Source organism: Sphaeramia orbicularis, chromosome 18 (assembly GCF_902148855.1).
Source record: "Sphaeramia orbicularis chromosome 18, fSphaOr1.1, whole genome shotgun sequence".
NCBI classification, from domain to species: Eukaryota; Metazoa; Chordata; class Actinopteri; order Kurtiformes; family Apogonidae; genus Sphaeramia; species Sphaeramia orbicularis.
In genome coordinates, this window is record NC_043974.1 from 17,782,309 (window position 1) to 17,806,080 (window position 23,772).

General features: G+C 36.4%; 1 protein-coding gene across 1 annotated transcript in view; it reads left to right on the forward strand.

Annotated features, from left to right (window-relative positions):
- The window catches only part of ank2b (ankyrin 2b, neuronal), a 293,858-nt gene that overhangs the window by 31,439 nt on the left and 238,647 nt on the right, over positions 1 to 23,772 (forward strand). The gene's annotated exons all lie outside the window — the stretch shown is intronic.

A 23,772-nucleotide genomic window follows, 5' to 3' on the forward strand; every position in this document is an offset into this window, starting at 1 on the left:
GTGAGCTTAGCTGGAACAAACACGACTGTCTTTTGTTCAGCTCCTAAATCCGAATTCCTCATTGTCTTCTGATCTGACAGTTTTTAAAGAAAGCAATCACTTGGAACATTTTAGTGTTTCCATGACGTCATCTGAGAGGTGAAATGTGACACAGCCAGCCTCAGAGGGTGGCTCTATCTGGGTGAGGCTGGGTGAGCCTCTCCCCTGGGTGGAAACACCATGTCACTGTTATGCTCTCCTCCTTTAAATATGTTTTGCACTTCCATTACACCCCATTTAAAATCATGTTTGCAGTAAAATCAATTTTCCTTGGCTACATGAACCAAAAAACTCATCCAGGGGTGGGGGATACTCTTGCTGTTGCAGTCTCATTTGATAAAATGTCTTGGTCTTGGCACGTCTCCATGCCGCTGGGCTCTTTAATCCCATGATAGAATATTCCAGGCAAAAATTAGATTAGCAATTTAGTAGCACTAAGTCGGGCCGGGGTTTAGCTCAAGGCTTAGCCAGTTTGCTGTAGCTCTGCTGGACGTATGGTGTATTCTGATGCAGATGACTCACACTCAAACCCTCAATCATTAACACTTCAGTAGAGGCCAAATGCTTGAAATGCTAACAGGCTGAACCAGATTGCATTTTTGGGGCATTCATTAGGCTTTTGTTTGCTGTTTTTTCATTTTCAGGTTTTATTGTGTGCAGTTTGTTTTATGTAATAGAAACAAGACCGGGAAAAAATGTGAAACGAAAGAGGACTATAAAACAGAAAACCCAAAAAGCAGAAAAAAGGTAATTAATCCAGCTGTTGTTTTTCTACACAAATACTTCATGCATGTACATAAACTGTCCCTAATTCAGCAGTCATCATTGTGTTGGGGTCCTGATCATTGAAGGAGATGTTCAGTTTGAAGGAAAAGCTGACCCTCATACTAAGCTACAACTGTAAAACCTCCAAATATCAGTGCTGATTTCCTCTGGTCCCTCCCAACATTCTTTTATTACTTAGTATTTAGTCTCTGATCCCGTGGGCCTCTGTCCTTGGTTTCAATCTGTCTCTCTGGTTCTTCCCTCTGTACAGGCTGATGTGAAGCTGGTGCTGTTTCTGGAGGCTTTGTTTTCCGTGCATGTTTGTTGTCAGTCTTCATATCCTGTTAAATCAGCTCAGCTTCATGCAGGGATTGTACATGTTGATGGTCCATGGTTGTGGGTTTGCAGCTGTTGTGTGACTTTGGTTGGGCTGATGTAATGGTTTGGATTTCTGTCCAAAACCTAATAAGCTCTCACTACACTGGCCATAAGTGTGTGTTTTGTTTTGTGAAGAACAGCGTGTGAGGGACTTTTAAGACCTTAAACAGGATTTCCTTTCCTTATATATTGTTTATGATGAAATGTTTGTATGTGTAACTGCATGTGTTTGTGTTGAATTACACAAAATCTCATGTGGAATATAGAGTTCGTCCGCTTTAACCTGCAGGAGTTTGTGTAATTTTTTTTGCTGCAAATGAGACAAGTTCAAGTGGCCTTATTAGTGGTTTATAGCAGTGTTTCTCAAACTGTGGGGCGGGCCCCCTGGGGGGGCGCGAAGGCTTGCCGGGGGGGACACGGGATCACTCCTGGGTGTTTTTTTTTTTTTCCAGGTCAGAACATGTAGCAGGTGGAACTAATGTTTTAGCGTTGGAGCACCCTGGACTCATTTTAGGGACATAAAACAAACTAGTGTGCTGCCATGGTGATCTGTCACTAGACTAGACAAAGAGTTTAGGTTTGGAGAATGGACAAGAATTTGACCGGACAAGACAAATGTGCAATGTTTGTGTTTTTGCACAGTTTGTACATTTTACACTTTGATGTTCTGAGATGTGCGATGTAAACAGGCTCATTGCAGCCACTGATATTTTTAAAATGCTCATCTATGTTACCAAAATGTGTTTGTTCTAAAAAAAGGAACTTTATTGTCATAGTTGTTCGATAATTGCACATTTCCTATTTTTATTTGGACAAATATTGTCTCAGGGAGCAGTCTGGGGGAGTTTATTTGTATTGTTCACACAAACATCTAAGTTACTTTTAATTTGCGCAACAATAATTGAAGGAAAAGCTAAAAGTATTCTTACAGTATTGATGTTTTTTTCAATAAAAGTTATAATTGCACCACTGTTAAAATGTTGTTGGGATTGAGGGGGGCCTAGAAATTTTTTGTCCTCCAAAGGGGAGCCTGACAGAAAATGACTGAGAACCACTGGTTTATAGTAACTCAGATGCTAGTGGAGGCAGATGTCATCTCAAGATTTAGTCCTGGTTTTACTTTGCAGAAGCAACAGAACAAACACAATATTTAACTTATTTGTTTATTTATTTTTTTGGAAAGTTTTTGTGTATCTTTTTTTTTAATCCAGGTAATGTTTAAACACTGAAGCCCTGATTCCAATATACAGTCACGGAAAAAACAATTAGACCACCAAGGGTTTTTCTTAACCGGGCAACAGGGGCGCTGTGCCCTCATACTTTCGGCTAGTGCCCCCTTACCGGAATTCCGTTTTTTTTTTTTTTTTTTTACACCAAAGCTCACAGTTACGCCGTACACTTATAGTTACGTGCAACACAATACTTACACAACATGCAATCTTTCCAAAAACGATCTTTTCCCGGCGAAACTACCACAGTAACTTTGATTGGTTGCTTTAAAAAATTGCAGGGGGGCCACTAGAGTTCCAGTATCCCTCTCAGATAGCCTCAGAATGTTCCATTTTTCCCTCAATTTTTCAAAAGGGAACCCCCCCCCCTCTGCACTATCCCCCCCACTTGGTCGCTTTGCTCCCTCGCCTACCTGTGCTAATTTTTTCTAGAAAAACCCCTGGACCACCCTTGTTTTCTTCCATTTTTTGTTCATTTTAATACCTGGTACAACTAAAGGTAAGTTTGTTTGGACAAATGTGATGATAACAACAAAAATAGCTCATAAGAGTTTAATTTCAGAGCTGATATCTAACAATTTTCCATGTTTTCTTGATAATAACCAAAATCACTTTAGTTCTTACATCAGTAGCTATGGCATTGTACTGACAAAAACAGTGCTTTTAGGCATTCCATGTTTTCTTTTCTGTCTGTTTTAGTCACATGATACACACAGGAGTTAGTACTTGATTGCATAACCATTGTTTTTTTTTTTTGGATAGGTTTTTTATTTATTTTCACTGTGCTTCTCCAAAAGTACCATACAAAAAACAGAAAGAAATTCACATTTTATCATATAAGATTTTGTCACACACAAAGTGTTAACCCCCCCCCAGAACCAGTGGCGACCCCCCGTACCAACCAAACCTGGACCTCAAAATACAAAATCTACTAATAAAAACAAATACACGTATATAGATAAAAATGGATGTAATTTACAGATATAAACAGATAGGTGATCAGGATAGTCCTAGACAATTATGTTGCACTTTTTCTTTAACCATAATGTAAACAGCATCCCACATATTTAGCGTTTTTCGACTGGCTGCATGCATCCGGGCCACTGACCTCTCCATCATAACCATTGTTTCTGATGACTTTTGATGGTCTAATAATTTTTTCCTTTGAGTTAATGAAACTGTAGGAGTTTGTCGTCGTTTCAAGGTGAAAATTCCAATCATAGAGTTTATGATTAATCAAAAATCAAAATATTCTGTTGTTAATATAAGTTGATTTCATATTGACAGTATGTTATGTGCTGGTTGCCTTAGTGCCTGTGTAGTGGGGGGGCTCTAATCCATTCATTTGTCTGACTTAACACAGATTGTATGTGTGCTTCATGTGCGTTTGGACAACATGCTTCAGTAACTGTACGACTCTTGGCTGCCCTTTATTTAATATGTATTCAGTGCTGACTCCACCCTTGCTGCTTATTGTCTTATGGTAGTTTGGGCTTCACGGTTCTGAGTAAAATGAGAATCATGGTTTAATTCACTCACAAATGAGATCACAATTTTCTCTCACAGTATGTCTCCAATTATTTTTACATCACGCACTGAAGATGTAGCAACAGGAAGAACAACAGGAAGGTTATTGGCTCTTTTAACAACTCATTTACAGCTGCAAGAAATGATACACATCTTGTCTGCTGTTAATTTTAACACCCTAAACCAGTATTTTTCTTTGTGTAGCCTATATGTGTTCAAGCATCTGATAGAGATCTGCTTCAAAGAATAAAAACAAAACATTATTGAATCTGTGAAACATGATGGGATATGATAGTAAAACACAAGAGACAAACTGTCATAATCTGTAATTGTCACTGTGATGTGTTTATAGCTAACAGTGAAGGCTGTGGAAGTAGAACAAGCTGGTAATACAGTAGCAGAATACTAAAACTCAACATCATTGTATGTCTGAGAAGTAAAATATTCTTCTAGAACAGGGGTGTCAAACTCACTTTAGTTCAGGGGCCACATTCAGCTAAATTTGGTCTGAAGTGGGCCGAAGCAGTCAAATAATAACATAATTATATATAAATAATGTCAACTCCAAAATTTTCTCTGTTTTAGAGTGAAAAAAGTCAAATTAACTCTTTCATGCACACTGGTCACTACAGTGGACAGCTATTCTACAGCTGTTCTCTTGTATATTCGTGGATTTTATTGTTCTTTTTGCTGTTGTTGTTTTTTTTTTTTTTTACACATATCTTTATGAAAGTTTTAAGACACTACATATCTTTTCTGGCATGAATTGGTAACATTATGTAGATCTCTTCTGAGCATAAAGCCCCAGAATCACAAGCCCTCCCCATAGTTTTCACACAATTTATCAGTAAATACATATTTCTGTGCGTCAAAAATTAAACGTGTGGTGTCCAGCTGAGTGGACATTTTTGCAACTTCATGAAAAACAGGTTCATAAGAATTTTTTTTTATTCATTATTATTTTTTTATGCATTTTTAATTTTTTAAAACATTATTATTGTTATTTTTTTTTTTAATTATTATTATTATTTATTTTTCAGAAGAAAAATTTTAATCGCATTGTTTTTTTCATGCCTAAAGAGGAATAAAAACACTCAGGAAAAAATTTTGATTAAGGTTCCCATAATTCGTGCATGAAAGGGTTAAACAATCAAAATGTATACATCTACAAACTATCCTTTCAAACAATGTGAATAACATGACCAAACTGAAAAAATAAGTGTAATTTTAACAATATTAAGCCTCAGTTTGTCATTTACACATGTTCATTATAACTTACAGATCACTACAAATACACAAAACATTTAATATCAGGCAGAATATTGTTAAAATTGTACTTACTTTTCTTAAAACATTTCAGGTTGTTCATATTTGTTCAGGTTGCTCACGTTTTTTGTGAAATTACACTTTGTTTTAGTGTAAATACATGAAAATATTGCATTTACAAAGAGAGAAATTTGGATTTGTGAGTATTTATAGATTATTATGATCGTATTTTACTGAATCCTGCCCACTTGAGATTGAATTGGTCTGAATGTGAAACCTGAACTAAAAGGATTGTTAATATCTTAGTGTAATTTTTGCATTTCACAAATTCATCCCAAGGGCCGGGCTGGACCCTTTGGAGGACCGGATGTTTGACTCCTGTGTTCTAGAACAACAGTAGTGAACCATTAGTTACTTTCTCATATTATTGTTACTGATGTTATTATGTGATACAGGATTTGATTTATGTCTTTGCCATCAACTGAAGACTCCTCCTGACAAATTTACTTCATTTTCAGTTTATTTTCTCCGAATTATGCTGCAATGTACAGCAGAAAAAAGTGACTCAGTTTGATTATTAATGCAATGCTGGTACAATCATGTAAAAAATGAGATTACAGTGGAGAAAGAGATTAAAAAATGATTGACTATGCCGCCCTATCTGTACTGTCTGATGTCAACCCGAGTGTATATGAACTCTGTAAGGGTGTGTGGATAGTCTGAGTAATGGCTGACCTCATATTTATGTTATCAACTTTTCAGATAGCTTGTGAATCCAGACCTGATCTTTGGACTTGGTCTTGGATTGGTTCCCAGAGAGGCAGACTGTTAGATGAAACTGCCAAATTGTGGGTTAATGCTGTCTTCCCCCCTCTGTCATGCTTTCACCTATTTTTTGATATTTATAACATAGAGAATGTATTTGGATGTGATAACACTGCAAATAAATACATTTCTAGGAAAAATATTTCTACCCAGTATCAGGTTTTTGCAATTCAGAAAGCTGGAAATTAGAACCATATGTCTTCTTTTTTTTATGTTGTCCCACTTTCATGCCTGACATTTCTTTGGTCTTACTCTTTGTTGCCATGCTCAGTCAGAGTGTTTGGATGGGTTGAGCCTCAGTATCCTGAGAAGAAAACTTTTCACAGTTTCAGATGATCTCGTTTTGAGCTGAGAGACAGAGAATGTGATCAAAGAGCCCAGTGGGTGACAGACATCTTTGATAAATACGAGTATGCAGAGATGACAAGAGCAGAATGTTGATAATACCAGTGTTTGGGAAGATTTGACTGACTTGTTTCTGATGGCCATGTTGGTTCCATGTGCATGACCTGCACTATGGTCAGACTCCAGGCATTAAACTTGGCATGAAAACAGCAAATCAACTACATTGACTTGCTTCATTTGTGTATTTGGACCCTAATAGTTCAAAAAGTTTGAATTTGAACCCTCCAGGTGCTGCAAAGCTATCTTTGTAGTAATTTTGGCAAAAATCGAGTGGATTTCTACAACCTGTTTTAATTCCTGCTTGATTTATTTCGTTTACAACTAGTTATGTTACGACATTTGCACATATAAGGTCAAGACTTCCGACGAACGTTTCTCCGAGTACAACATAATTCTTTGTCAGCAGCAGCGGTTGTAGTCCATACTGAAAATATGTCCAAACTTTGAGCCGATTACCTAAAATGTTCAGTTGTTGGTTTTATGAATGAACACAAGTGGCTGAACAGGACAGAGCAGCACAGTCAACAGCCTGGAGGGGGTGGGGCTTGAAGTGGCTTATTTGCATTTAAAGGGCCAGCGTTCAAAATGACCTTTCTGGTGTCATTACTCTGAAATAGGGTTGAAGATGGACCTGTGGAGTAGGGATGTAAGATCTTTTTTTTTTTTTCCTTTTTTGTTTATATTTTATTTATTACTATTTAACACTGTTTTATTAAATAATGTTAGTTCCTTTGTAGGGATTGAACTAAAATAATGTTCTGATGTTAGTTCTGGGCTAATAGAATATGAACATTTGAACAGGATCTTAAACTGTAATGTCTGTAAAACAGAATTTCAGTTTGAACACAGGAACATTTTGTGACATAGCATTAGATCCTGATGGGATCAAATAAAAATGTGTTTAGTATTTGTGCAGATTTCTGGTGTAATTCAATTCGTCAAGGAAATAATCATTTAAAAAAAGAAACAAACAGAAAATGGCCTTTTTAACAGTATCATGATACATCACAATATATCCTGTTGTGATCCTAGTATTGTGATTTGTATCAAATCGCCAGATTCTTGCCAATAAACAGCACAACTGTGGAGTTGAATTAATGAAGAATTAAGACCAAAACATAGCATTTACAGTTTATGTAGACCACAAGGAAATGTTTCAACATACATGATTCCATTTAAAAAAAAAAAAAAAAAAAAAAAAAAAAAAAGCTAAATACCACTCCTTTAAGTAACTTAAGCAGTTTACTCATTAGGGACACTTAAGCTGTCCTTATTCTCAGGGGGAGTTTTTACATCAGTTACTTAATGTGTTTTGGCACTTGATTTGTTCAGTAAACTGGTTCAAAGGCTTTTCCAACTCACTACAGCAAAGATATTGCAGTGAAAGATGCAAACTCTCTGGTATCATCATCAGCAACAGGACTATTCAGACCACTTAACCTTGAAGAGGCCATATCTGTCCATCTCCATCTACAAGGTCAAGGGGATGTCAGAGTAGAAACTGTCAGCTCAGTGAACTCCAGCCCGTTCTGTAATTTCTCAACTCCTCCATTTAGTCCTGACAACGATATTAGCATCAGTATGGTCGACACGTCTGAGGTCTAGACGAGGATGAAATAAAATCCAGTGCTTCATCTGTTAAGAAACCCGTAGTCAGACACAATAAACGTGTGCTCAGATGGGTCTGTAAACCTGTTTCCAATGGTATTTTCCAGAAGTCTTATATTGTATATTCTATGGATTCATGTCGCGTGTTCTTCTACTGCTGACAATCAGATTTAATCAAATGTATTTATTTTAACAAGTACTAAGTGCTCAGTCTAATCAGTCTCAATGTCAGCCTGTGTGATTATATAACCACGGAAGGCTGCAGTTTAATTAAATGGAAACTGTGCATGTGAGTGTATTCACGCATTCTGTTTGTTCGTGCACTATGGCTGTAGTTAGAGCTAATTCAACTCCATTTAGACAATGATTAATGTCGACATGACAGTGTGGTTTGCATACCAGGTGAACATAGATGCCAACGGCACTGAGCTGGGCTATTTATGTGAACTCTTATAGTTATTTTCATTTGTGTTTCTTGATCGGCAGCAAAAGACATCACACAAACTCCTACAGGTTAAAGCAGACAAATCCAGTATCGACTAAAGAATCACAATAATTGATAACTACAAAAACCCATGATATACTTTGTGTAAATACAGTATTTGCATGACCCATCTAACAATAACATGAATATTGTTAACATGCAATTATAATTTAACAGATAAGACGTCTCCTTCTTTTAAAAAGGCTTATTTCCAGAAAGTAAACAACATTTTATCAGCGTTTTACCTGAGGCTGAGGTGGTGCCACCCTGTCACTTCAGCACCTACAGTTGTTTCAAACAAACACTTCACCAGAAACATATTTTAGGAGCTCCAATTATTTAATTATAGAAAATGGGAATTAAACATTAAAACATTGTGGTTACCATTATTGTATTAATTATATCAAACAAATGCTTCACCCAGAATAAACAGCTCCTCTTCACAGATTTAGCAGTGATCTGATTATCTTATTGGCTACAGTTTAAACAGATGAGGATTTGTTAAAGATGACGGTAGATTAACCAGTTGATAAAAACATATATCAAAAAACCAAATACAGTATATCATTAATTCTTCCAAAATACTAAAATTTGACAAAGATGTGTTTGTCCCTGCTAATTTCATATTTGTGAGCAGAAAATAAGTTAGGATTCATTTATATATGTGATGGCATGTGTGTTTTTACACATTTCTATTTGTTTTTAGTACATTTTTAAGACAATAAGTACTTTTAACAGACTTTATATAGGAATGATATTTTATGCTTCCTCGAAATGATGGGACTACACACAATTTCATTATACGTGTACAATGACAAAAAAGACATTCCAGTTTCTATTTATTTAACATACTTGTTTCAGTTGTTTTAAAAACAGTGTTGTCCATGAGGATTTTCTGATTTTTATTTATTTATTTATTTATTTTATTTTTATTTTTATTTTTTATTTTTGAGGACTTTCTGGCCACTACATTTTTATGTTAGGAGGAAAAAAATCCTCTAACTTGGACTAATATAATGTCTTTTCTTTCCAAAGCAGCGACAAAAACTTTCCTCAGTGACTGTAATAAACCTTTGTTACACGGGAATATATTTTTGTTTGTTTTATTTATTCATTTTATTTATTTAATCATGCAATATGAAAGGTAATTTTCTAGACAGTAATGTACAAATATTGTTTATTTACATTTTTTTTCAGCTAGTTTAAGTTCAATGTATATGTCCGTAAATTAGACTCATTATTTGTTGTTGGAATCACAGTTTTGTCACAGTAATATGACTTTTCTACCATATTGTGCAGCCTTAGTTTTAACTTATTTTTATGAAGTAGTATCATTAGTTTCTGTTCTAAATATATGATGGAAGCTCAAATAAAACTCTGTCAGCCTTGAACCATCTTGTAATCTAGTTATCTATACAATTAGCTTCATCACCTCCTCTGTTCACTTGTGGAGCGGTGAATAAGACTCTACCAGAGCCTATAAATTATTAGTTTAGAGAGCTGAAAGAGATGCAATCCCCCCTCGGAGCATATCCTGCTGCAATAACACATTATACCTACATCCTTTAGGGCTTTAAATGAACAAAGCTGCAGTAATCCTGAAGCATCTGAAGCAGCACAACTCTATTTACCGGGAATGTGTTGGCTTTGACCTGATATAGACGCAGCCGGGTGGATGCAAAAAAGTCACAGAGACCAAGAAAGTGGGAAAGATGTGGCCCCACAGTGGATTCTTCCTAATGGATATGGCATTTGCCTGCAGCAGCAAAGTCACGGCTCAGTCGGGAAACCTTGAAAAATGACAAAAACGTGTTTATTTCTGTCTCAGTGCGCTTCATTCACATTCCTGTGAGTCTGTGAAGCAGAGAGACGACGTACTACTGCCCCTTATATTCACTCACTTATGAACACACACATTCATGCCTTCAGATGCTGTGTGTGTGTTTTATGTTAGTCAAGTCTGTGGCAAGTTAAAGCTGCTGTGTTTCCGGCAGGGATGTGGTGTGTGGATCTATACTTCGCTGTATTTTGAGCTGTTTTAAATGATATTACTTTGTTGTCATTATCTCCAAATGCAATGTGTCTTGTTTTACGTAAATGCTTTTGAAACTGCGCACATTTTAACTGTATACACATTTATATAATTGGTACAAAGCTGTGAAAGGAGTAATATATATATATATTATTTCTACTCCACATTTGATGACCTGAACGTATCATTGGAGTTGTGATGTTATCCTGATGTTAGTGTGTTTTTGTTTTAGATATAAACTGAATTTAGTCACAGCCACGGGTCGATGTCTGTGAATGTATGTGACCACTCAAGGGAGTAGTGGGTTGCTCTGCTGGTTTCCCATGGTGAGGAAAATTAACGCCAAGGCCGAATTGAGGTTAAGAACTGATAATAAACAACATTCAGAGTCAAAAAGTGACCGTGATTAAAAATAGTATTAACCCTTTCATGCATAGTGGTCACTACAGTGGACAGTTATTCTACAGCTGTTATATATTATATTATATATGTTATATATTCATGGGTTTTGTTGTTTTAGTTCCATATCAGCCAACACAGTGGACACTTATGCACCATCCCATACACTGCAATTCACACCATCACAGTAATTTTGCTGTTGTTGATAAACCTGATCTGCAGTTACATGTTTGAGTGTAAAACAATTGCTTGTTATTATTATTATTATTATTATTATTATTAAACAGTTTTGGTTTTTTTTTACATAAAGGTTTTTTGTTTTCTTTTTGCATATTATCTCCATGAACTGAGTAATGACTAGTATTAGAGTGCGTAAAAATGTGAGAAAACATCAGATTAGCTGCATTAAAAGTGTTGCTATTTCATAGTTTTCACATGATCTCTCAGTAAATACATGTTTCTTTGCTTCAGAAACTAAATGCATGGTTTCAAGCTGAATTGACCTTTTTGGAACTCCATGAAAAATGGATCCATAAGAAAAGTTTCAATCTCATTGTTTTTTTTTTTTTATGTCTAAAGAGGGATAAAAACACTCAGGAAAATAAATCTTTATTAAGGTTCTCATAGTTCATGCATGAAAGGGTTAAAAGAATGTAGTTGTAGGATGCAGCATTTTCTTCTGCATTGGTGAGTTTGATTATGAGGCTTATGAAGGTATAAAGTTATTATGGGATGTTACTATCTTTGCTAAGTTCATTGTTTGTTGATCCATGGTTCAAACTAAACTCTTTTGACCTTGTTTGTTCGATTCCAAACAGATTTTTACTTCAGCTATTGACAACACAAACTACAGAAAATTGCAGTGATTTGAGGTTTTAATTTAAAGAGGAAAACTTGATGCTAGCACAATACATATGTGTGTAAACAATGACCTTTATACTTTATTCAGCGAGTGATACAGTCTGTGGATACATAGTGTTGATGTGTTGATTTGTCAGTGGTTTTGGTAGCCTTAAATGTGTTCTGGTATGAAACTTCATCCTGCTGTTGAGAGTTTGGAATATCTTTAAATGTCACGGGGTCTGTGGTTTGTTTTGTGGTCAGTCAGACAGTACTCATATGTGTTATTTTGCATCCTACTTTGTTTGATGCTCTCTATGCTTATGTTTGTAGAATACACATGATGATGGACACAAATGCAGTTTCACACTCAAGACCACGCCCACTTGTGGCGTGCAGCGTGGTGCTGTGGTCCACTTTGCACAGGATGAGACAGAGAAGGTCCTTTTTAATGCAGCTGGACAGACATTATTTGTTTACGTAAGACTCTATTTGTATTCAGTGTGCGTCGCTGACAGGACACGGTGTCTTTACCCCGTGTGTTATTGAGGCTTCAGGTGTGTTTCTGTCTGACTTTTTCTGACCTTGCTGAGTTCACAAAGACCAAGCACCATCTCTGTTTGAATGTGATGCTGAGTTTGGAGACGAGGCTTTAGGTGCTGCCCTGATGGAGCCAGTCTGTTTTCAGCCAGACACAACACCCCAACACCACCCCCAAAGCTGCATCTGTACCTGCGTCACACTGGGAGTGTGGCTATAAAAAGAGACACTATCTCATTTTTCTTTGATTATAAAGCCAAGTGAAAATCTTGGTTTTGGAATTCAGATTTCTCAAACATGGCACTCACTGTATAAAAGGGAAACAGATTCTCATGTTACATATGACATTTTAGCATTCTGTATGTATGTTCTGTATGAAGGAGAATTTGGGGCACAGTGAATATTTTTTTAAAATATGATGCTTGGAGAAAGAAGTCATAATATTCCAAGAATTAAGTCAGAGTTTATTTAGAAAAAAATCATAATATTATGAGAATAAAGTTGTGATTTTTAGAGGAAAAAAATAGAATGTTCCGGGAATAAGAATTTAGGTCTTTGTGTGTAAACTTGTAATATTTTGAGGACAAACAATTCATAGGCTTAGAGAAACAGCTGAACCTTGGAAACTGGAAACTGTGAATATCTTTCCAACTTTAGGGAAGTCCAAGTATTTGACTGAGAATTTGTATTTATGTGTGAGAGTGTCACTTAACTAGATGCCTTGCATTCCTTATTTTATTGCAAGTGACAAACTGCTTTTCCAACAATTTCCTTCTTTTTGATTTTATTCTCATAATTTAAAAAAAAGTTTTTATTTAACATTTTTTTTATTATTGCTTTGTTCTTGTAACATGACTTTTTTTCTTGAAATATTATGCCTTTATTTCTAAAATATGCATTTTTTTAATCTTTAATGTGGTCCTAAACCTCAAACTTTTGTGCACTGTTCTAGAATGTAAAAAAAAAAAAGTACAATTAACAGATTAACTTGTTATATTGCAAGTTAAATATAAGTTAGAGTTATACTTTATGTTAAAACCCTTAGTGGTAGGCAAATAGATTTTAATCATGTAGCTTTCATAGTTTATATCATGGATTTTCTCTAAAATGGTGTAGTTGAAACTTTTATTTGAAAGGGTTAATATTCACTGCACACATATGAATTTAGAAGGGACCTCACCACTTAGACTTAGACTCAGACTTGAGGTTTGCATGGTTGGTGGTGAAGCAGGTCCCAGTAGAGCGTGGTGCAGGTCTGAGCCTGCCCCAGTCAGGAGTCTAGAGTCCCCCGGTGGAAGGAGGTGTTGAGGTGGTGTAGAGCTCCAGCCAGATGATCCAGAGGGACAATGAGGGAGAGTTCCACTTTGAATGGAATGACATAAAATAGGTCAGAATACATGCAGTGATTGGATGATAGGGATGAAGTGGTAGACAGGAGGACAGCAAAGAGGAAAGTCCAGGAAGAGCAGATGAACCAGGTTCATCATTAAACTATAGCAAACTTTTGATAAGAATGTGAATGATTCAAATCATTCTACTTTGGAAAATATCCAGTTAGAATCTGTGTTTTTCTGCTCTGGAGGTACATTCACTTAGTTATGTGGCAGTCATTTTTATGCAGGATTTTAGATTTGTTAGAAGTCCAGTACTGTGAAAAAGTCTTAAGTCACCATTAGGTTTGTTGATTTAATAAAGTTATAATGATGATATGTGCATTGAGTACAAGACATCAGCAACAAATTTACACAAATACATTCTGAAAATGATCTGAGGTGTTGGGCGTTCAGTCTGAAGTTCAACCAAATCCAGGGAAAAATACATTATTTATAAGGTTTAGACCATGTACAATTGATGAAATTCAGCTTCAGGATTTTAAAAGTACTTGCATATTTCTTAAAAATGTAAGTTAATGTTAAATAGGTGTGAGGGCACAGTAGTTACCGTGGGCACTCAAAGTACTCTGACCCCCTTTGATTTTTCTCTCTGTGTTATATTGCAGCCATTTGCTAAAATCCTTTAATTTCATTTTTTTCCTCATTAATGTACACACAGCAACTCATTTTGACAGAAAAAAACATAATTATAGACATTTTTGCAGATTTATTAAAAAAGAAAAACTGAAATATCACATGGTCACAAGTTTTCAGTCTTCTATAGACAGGTGTGTGCCTTTCCTAATCAAGTCCAGTCAATTTAATTAAACACAGCTGGACTCCAGAACCATCTCCAAGATGATCAGAAGAAATGGACAGCACCTGAGTGAAATATGCCAGTGTCACAGCAAAGGGTCTGAATATTTATGGCCATGTGATATTTCAGTTTTTCTTTTTCAGTAAATCTGCAAAGTCTACAGTTTAGTTTTTTTCTGTCAAATGGGGTGCTGTGTAAATTAATGAGGAAAAAAATGTACTTAAATCAGTGGTTCCCAAACTTTTTTGGCTCGTGACCCCATTTTAACATCACAAATCTCTGGCGACCCCAGACATTTAAAACGGAAACATTCTTTTTTTGCTAAAATTAATTTGTTTTTGATCATGTGATAGTTGACTATACTATGCTGCAAATAAACGTTAATTTTAGATGACATTTAGGCTATATAATCTTACTATAATGGATGTTTTGTGTCTGGCGTGTGTTTGTCCGACACGTGTCCAGATGTTGCAGCACGGGAGGGCGTACGGGTGCAATGTCGCTGTTGCACCACGGGACGGCGCTATTGTACAATGTCACCACGGGTACAATGCCGCTAGTGTATATAATGCACCTTTTTGGTGTCTGCTTCTCAGTTTCTCTTGGAGATGTCTTAGCGGGACCAGGCAGGCGAAGAAATCTTTCCATTTTCTGTTCGGTCCGGTTTTCTGACTGAATGTGTCTGGGTAGGTTGAAGCGTAGTAATGCATGTGGTCACGTGATCAGGTCAAACAAGATATGCCATCTCAGATATTATATGCTGCGTTTTATTTGAGCTTGATTTTTATAAGGAAAAGTGTGTGGTGTTTTAATTATATGAAACTAGTAATTGAAATAGTATTTTTTTTGTAATCAATTACTTGAAATTTCAGGCGACCCCATTTGAATTCCAGGCGGCCCCACGTGGAGGTTGAAAAACACTGACTTAAATGATAATAGCAAATGGCTGCAATATAACAAAGAATGAAAAATGTAAGGTGGTCTGAATACTTTCCATACCCACTGTATATAGCTGTGGCTGAATGTGGGGAGGTGCAACTCCTCAGCATGTTGGAAATCAAGAGTCAGTTGGCATCAGCGTATCCAGTCATTTTTCACATTTGCACCTTAGGATCTATATGAATGGTCCAATGTAGAGCGCTGCTGAAATTAAAGAGACTGAATTATATCACACTTTGAGCGTTTACCTGACATTTGCAGGAATATGCAGTTTCACATGAATAAAAGTTTTGTTGTCATATTTAGCCTGAACTTACGTTACACACAGAACTGGCTAGTTTGGTGTTTTCCATGGTGAAAAGGATACTGTCCAAGTTTTCCAGGGCCCTGAGGATGGAAATATGGAAATACTGACAGTGGAGATGCTGGTGAAGTGTTGCCTCTGTGGAACCGTCTGCAGGAAGTCATTAAAACACCACAGTTGGCAGACATGGCAGCGAGTCCAGGAATGTAAAAGGCAATTGAGCCAATGCTACGCACATTTAGCAGTGATGGTTGAGAAAAGGTCACTTAATGGGACAGACTTTCCACTTTGTCTCCTTCTAGTGCTTAGAGTTTTAGAAGATCTTGTAGCTGAGAGTTAAACATTTGAGACTTTGAACTTGGGGGTTACATTGTCCTGCTGCACATAAATAAATCTACATAAAATTGGATTTAAAAATGCCTGTTACTCTGTTGAGATCTGACGTTACTGTGTTAAATGATCCCGCTGTGTGTTCTGACTATATATAAACCTATATATATATAAAGCATTCTCCATCCTACAGCAGCTCTCCTTCCTTTCCTCTGATCCTCTCCTGTCATAAAAATGCACACTCTGTTTCCTCTTCCACAGCTTTATTTTTAGTCTTGCGATGCTCCCATTGCTTCCATGATGACTAAAGGACTGATAATGCCGTCTGTTTGTTTAATCCAGTGTTTCATCAGATCAGATGTGAGCCTCTTCCTTTTTCTCATATCTCATCTGTGATTCACATGCCGTGTAAGAAAACAGTAGCAACTCAGGAAAGATGACTTCACAGAACATCAACATTGAATGAAATTATCAAAATATATTAGACGTAAGATGTTTCAGACCAAGATTATCAGTTACATTACAGTCTGGACATGAAATTGCGAAAATGCATTCAAAGTAGAGCTTACATTTATGTACTTGTTGTGGTGTTGTCTTATTATTACCTCCGCCAAGGAGGTTATGTTTTTGCCAGGGTTTGTTTGTTTGTCTGTTTGTCTGTCCGTTAGTGTGCAACATAACTCAAAAAGTTATGGACAGATTTGGATGAAATTTTCAGGGTTTGTTGGAAATGGGATAAGGAAGAAATGATTACATTTTGGTGGTGATCGGGGGTGGGGGGGCCCACGGGGGGGCCCATTTCCAACAAACCCTTAAAATTTCATCAAAATCTGTCCATAACTTTTTGAGTTATGTTGCACACTAACGGACAGACAAACAGACAAACAAACAAACAAACCCTGGCAAAAACATAACCTCCTTGGCGTGGTGGGGCCCACGGGGGGGGGCCACTGATCAGCCTTGGCGGAGGTCTGCGCTCTCCGAGTGCTTCTAGTTTGTTTATTTGTCTGTCTGTCTGTCTGTCTGTTTGTCTGTCCGTTAGTGTGCAACATAACTCAAAAAGTTATGGACAGATTTGGATGAAATTTTCAGGGTTTGTTGGAAATGGGATAAGGAAGAAATTATTAAATTTTGGTGGTGATCGGGGGTGGGGGGGCCCACAGGGGGGGCCACTGATCGTTAGTGTGCAACATAACTCAAAAAGTTATGAACAGATTTGGATGACATTTTCAGGGTTTGTTGGAAATGGGATAAGGAAGAAATTATTAAATTTTGGTGGTGATCGGGGGTGGGGGGGCCCACGGGGGGGGGCCACTGATCAGCCTTGGCGGAGGTCTGCGCTCTCCGAGTGCTTCTAGTTATTGAATTGTTTCGATTGGATGTTGTCATGCAGTGGTGGCTCAGATGTCAAATCATGCCCCATTCTGTGCATATTAGGTGTGAAAATGAACGTTAGAACTAAAGATTATATTACAGCAGTATTACAACAACATGGACTATGTTAATCAAACTGTTTCCTGTCTCAAAAAAAAACTGTTTTTTGATTCTTATTCTTTGTCTCATTTTTGTGTTATTCTGTATTATTTGAGTGTTTGTCCAATCATATTTTAGCCATCATGTGTTGCCAGGTAAAAGAAATCTACCATGAGGCCTTCAGAATCAACTAAATAGAAATTAACCTGTTGCTGTAACCAATCAGATTTCATGCTGGTCACACAGAGGCGATCTAACATGCATACAATAATGTCACCATTTTGAGGTTTGATTGGACGGTCAAAGAAGACTATTCAGAGCACGCTCAGCTAGTAAACAACATCTGTAACAGCATGTATAAGATAAAATGTATTGGTTTAGATATAACAGCTGTTTTCCAAATCCGCAATAGTTGACAGAGAAGAAACGGATATATACAAAACTATGCAGTAGTTTTGGTGAGTAGATGGTATAGTACTTTAGTATATTTTTGTTATTGTATTAAGTAAATACTGATGATTGCGCTTGAGGTGAGGTAGCTGTTGTAGCTGTGGCTGTAGTGAAATGTAGTGAAAGTAATGACATTCACTCTAACTATGTGACTACGTGAGATACCTGTCTGAGATGCAGTAGCCGATTATGTTACATTTTTTTGAATAGTATTGATATTAAAAGACGGATTAAGTTAAGTAGAACACTGCTGATGGCCTCAGTGTGAAATACAAGGCCTGCTGCAGAATTCACATATCATATTATTACTATATATTGTACTTTGAATTGGTGACTCACAGCTCTCCCATTTTGGCTAATGTCCAGCTGTCAGGATCATTGTGATTTAAACCTAATGGTTTGTTAAACAGCACCTTGACTGATCAGCCTTTTGTGGCATCTACACTGGCTTTTCCCAAACAACTATATCGCTGGCATGTTAGATTGTAACATATCTTTGTCGTTTATAGCTCATATGTCTGAAACATGAAGACTTCACCGAATTACGTTTGACCCGTGAGCATTACTGTAGGTCGGTCTCAGACTGTAGTGCTCTATCAACTTCCACATTTATCATCTAGCGTTAGATTTCCAGAAGCCTTTGCTTTTTATATCTGCAGATCGACTCCTCCCTAGAGCAAGATGTCCTTGTTTTGTCTTGTCAAATAGAAAAAAAAAAAAGCGCAGTCTAAAAATACGAAGTGTGTGACAGCAGGTTCTTGTTTCTTCTTTGTGGGAGTCCTGATAAGCTGAGCTTTAGATGTGTGTCGCCTACAGGTGAGACAGATACTGATGAATCTCCTGATGTGTTAGTAGTCTGGACTGATGGCTGGCACATTTGTAGCTTTGACCAAATAACTTTAACCCTAACTTCATAGTGTCCATAATTAGTTCAAGTTATTTCCACTATGCTTTTATTGGGTTCACACTGACAGCCTCTCAGTGGCTCAAATGGCCTAATCCATCCTGCTCCTGGTAGACCGTTCTGGAAAAAATGTTTAAGACATTTTAATTAAATTTTACAGCATCTTAACATTGTTCAGAATAAATAGAGTAAAAGTTTGTCAGTTAAAAAGGAGAAAGTGTCACAGTTTGTGATGCATGTATTAAACAATGACAGTACAGAGACGGCAGGAAACAACTGCAGAGGAAAAGATGAGGAGGACGTGGAATGAAGGTGTCTCATGAACACATGCTCACTTTAATTAAAGGAGTCTTTAGTAGCTGTGGGAGTCCTGAAAAGCCTCGGTCTGACTGAATGACTGTCCTTGGTGTGTTTCTCTGCTCTGCTGCAGCAACTATTGAAGATCATCCAAATAGGAATCAGCAACTGTCCACTCTGTGCTTCCTCTCCTTTTACCAAGGCCTCTCATTCCTTTTAGGCTCCTTCACACATCTCTTCTTCTCTGTTTTTTAAGTCTTGGCTTGGCTTTAATTTTTTTTTTTTTTTTATAATTTTATTTGTAGATTTTTAACAGCATTACATGTATGCATCATACAATCTTTACATTTTTACTATGTTTTTGAACACAGGTCCCCACCCCCAACTTAAATATAAACATAAACATTTAAATATATTTACCAGAAGACATCAGGATTATGACAGCAAAAATAAATACATAAAATAAAATTGAATAGAAAGCAATTACAGTATACATATATTAAAAAAAAAGACAGAAATAAAATATGTACCATATCTACAGTTATCCAGGTGATGAGTGGTGATTTGGTGTTAAAGTCATGATATATTGCTCATTTTATAAGTTTCTGTGAATTTTAGAAAAGGCTGCCATGCTTTATAGAATTTTGCAGTTGATCCTGCTAACGTACATCTCATCTTCTCCATATGTAAAAACCTCATGTCTGCGATTCACTGATCATGTGTGGGAGGGGTTTCCTGTTTCCACCTCAGAAGTATAAGACGTCGTGCAAGTAGAGAAGCAAATGCAATAGCATTTAAATGATATTTAGAAATATAAATGTTTGGGGGAATCGCTCCAAAAAGTGCTGTCAGGGCTGAAGGTGGAAAGTTAATGTCAAATTTTTGAAAATGTAGTAAATATAGATGTCCAATATTGGCTTTAATTTTTGCCACATATTTATAACCTGTTTCTTCTCAACGTATCAGCCTTGCTGAAGGTTATTAGAGATTTGTTATGCTCAAAAACAGCATCACTGCATTTATGAGATATACACTAAAATGATTTTGGAAATCAGCATCTATGATACTGCATTTTCTAACACTATTTGTATTTGCATTGCACATCTTTTGGTAAAATATAACAGTGTCCAACTCATTTAACCATTTAGTGTTTGTTGTACTGGCTGTGAAGTCTTGTGTAATAATTTGTTAGATGTTTTATGTTTCTGTGGGGCCAAAGATAAATTTCCACAGTGTGGACAATAAAGATTTCTATTCTATTCTATTCTATTCTATTCTATTCTATTCTATTCTATTCTATTCTATTCTATTCTATTCTGTTCTGTTCTGTTCTGTTCTATTCTATTCTATTCTATTAGAATTAACTAATAGTTTACAATATGGCAAAAAATGTTGCATTAACACCTGATAGAATTATTAGTATCTGTAGACTTACTAAACACATAACCTACTGCTACTGTTAAGGGTGACTGAAATAAAACTGGGTGTCATCTGCATAGAGTCATTTTCATGGAGATTTATGTGGTTTTTAAAGATTGTTAGTTTGTCTTATGTATTCTTTCAAGTATTTTGTACTTCTCTTTCGCCACTTGGCTTTAATGTCCTTTGCTACTTAACAATTTTTTTAAGATGCTGAACCAGGAGGAGCCGTGTATTAGGTAAATACAGAACAAGCTAAATCTACCATTATCCTTTGCAGTGTCTACAGTGCTCACTTTTTCAATGCCATTTGGGTTTCTGGAGTCATTCAAACACAACTAGAACATGCTAGATGCTCTTTTTTCTATTTGGTTCTTTGAGGAGGGATAGATTAAATATACATGTACCCAAGTTATTTAAAAGGCTTATATTTACTGGTAGTCCCTTTTTACCTCTAGTTAGTAGTCCATCAACAATAAATAATACACTATCATAGTTAAAGGATCCTACTATGTAAATGAAGCAGAAATGAAACAAAAGAACAATGAAGTTAAATACCTTTATACTTAAAAGAACAGGTAATGTGTGTTGTCTTGTTAAAGGAGAAGGAATACAATGTCCGTATCCACATTGTTAGTTTTCAATGAGCCATTTCTTTAACTGGTGCTTCAATGAGGACTCTGTAATTGATTGCAGTAGTGAAATGGCCTGACTGAATGTTCTTTTTCTAGATTGTGCAGTCCTCTTCAGCTGCACCTGTAGTAGCTCTGTGTGCAATAGATCTGAAATAAACGAAGCCAGCCAAACAAGAAGGTCACTCATGCATAAACTTATTGACTGGATAAATATTTATGGATCTGATTAGATTTTCTAAACAAAAAATATTATAAAAGGGCAAAACAGACTGTTGCAAAAATACAACAGCCAGAAACAAGTCTGAGGCAGATAAGAAAAAGTCCTTCATTACCCATTTATTACCTTGAAGAGTCTGGGCAGTGGTGAAGGTGCCCCTAAAGGTAGTAAAGTACTTTTATTTGAGTGCCTCAGACTTGAATTTTACCCCTTTGATTTCCATGTATTTCACCTTTGTCCTTCATGGGCATGTGATTATGTTATACACATTTGCATTTTGTCTACTACCACTTTTTTTTTGGCTTCTAAGAATACCCTACATCTTTAGTATATGGCAGTACTGAAAGCTGAATAGCTTGTTATGTAAAGTTGCAAGTGATGTTTTGTATAACAACTCTAATAGCTATAGAGAAACATTTATCAAACTGAATCTTTCCTGAACTTTTTTATTTGGGTTTTCTAAAATGATTTAACAGTGACTCAACAATATAAAGATACTGTTACAGAAACTAAGTGCAGATTAGAGCTATTTTCTTTGTTGATAAATCTGTCTTCATTAACATTGTGAATAACCAAACCATTGTCTGAAAGCAAGGAAACATGCATGTGGCTTCAAATTCTTCTTTTATTACAATGCAGGCTTTAGCTACTATTGTTGTTATTTGTTTAATTCATTCCATTTTTATCACTAAATAGATCATTTGAGATCTGGGAACAAGCCACCGTTGCTACAGCGAAGTTAAGCAAGATGAGAAACATGAACATTGAGACCATTAGACAAGTTGTAAACAAGTCTCCAACAATGGACAGTAAAAAGCTGTCACTATTAAACAGTTCCTCAGGTCCTCCTCCTCCTCCTTCTTTCAGTGCAGAAAATAGATGATCTGCCAAGTAGAGTTCAACCAGTGAAAAAGCTACAACTTCAGCAGCAAACCAAGAAAGTTCATCATTGATGTTTTCCGTCTCTTTCATTGAAAACTTTCAGAAACACTAGATCCTCTCTTTCCCTCAGCTTGACTAAATAACTTTTTGTTTCGCACCTCTTTCTTGAACAGTCCCACTCAATAGTGTGCGAAGTTTCTGTAGCGAGAGTCCATCTATCACGTCAGGGAAGCAAAAGCCTGGAAGGACAAAGGCGGCACACAGTCAGCGAAGAAAGACGGTGACCTTTGACCTATGTGTTGGTGCCTCTGCTGTTTTTTCTCATTGTTGTGTAGATTTGAGTGCCAGGGGTAACTCAAAGTATAACAGACTGGGAAGGAGTGTCCTTGGACAAGGATGTGTGATAAAGTCTTCTAATTATACTTTATATCTTTGAAATACAGTACAGTTTACATCGATATACTGTAGTTTGATGTTTCTGGACATAAGCTTTTTCATAAAGTAGTTTCAGAAAGCCAGCACAATCTAGTTACCCTCAAACAGTGTCATAATGTACCAACTATATTCCTAGACCTTGGATGTTTAGTCTTATGTTGTGTTTCTGCAAAACCAAGATAAAAGGGTACTTCTATGAAACTGGTCCCTAAAAAAAGGGTATTGGGGCTAAAAATTCAAACCAGATATAGACTAATGATATGAAGCAAGTTTGGAAGTAGTTTGGGTCTGTTTTAGAAATTAATATTTACTGAGATAAAAAATAAACCATTTTTCAGATAAAACACATTTTTATATTATTTTAATATTATTTTTATGTAAAAACCTGCATGTAACATGGACAAAAGGACCCAAAAATTAATCGCTATTATTTTTTTTGAATATCTTTTTATTCTCTCACAGGTACATTTTGGGAATTGAGCTAATTATGTGTGGCGGAGGGTTTCACAAAAATGACCACTGTTGCAATTTCACTTGCGATTTATATGTGTTTAAATGGGCAGGTTCTGCATGTAACACATGTGGACACAATGGGTTACACATGAAACCTGGAATGAAACTGCCAATTCATGAAAACCCTGCATGTCTGGATTATAAAAAACACTAGGATCCTCAAATTTAACACAGTGTCTTTATTTATAGCGGTATATAAGACCATTTCAATCCATGTGTCCCAGATAAAATGCACGGACACCTAGGTAGCTTTTCATGTCCCAATTTTGGTCCTATTTTTGGTCCCCATATTTTATTAAAAATTCATTAATTTTGGGATGGCTCAGGGCAAGAGTCTAATTTTGTTGCATTTATCTGAGGTCATCATTAGGTACATCCTAGGGCGAAATATGTCTAATTTTCTCTTTTATTATTGGGTCTAAAAAGCTGGCAAAGTGCCAGATGCCA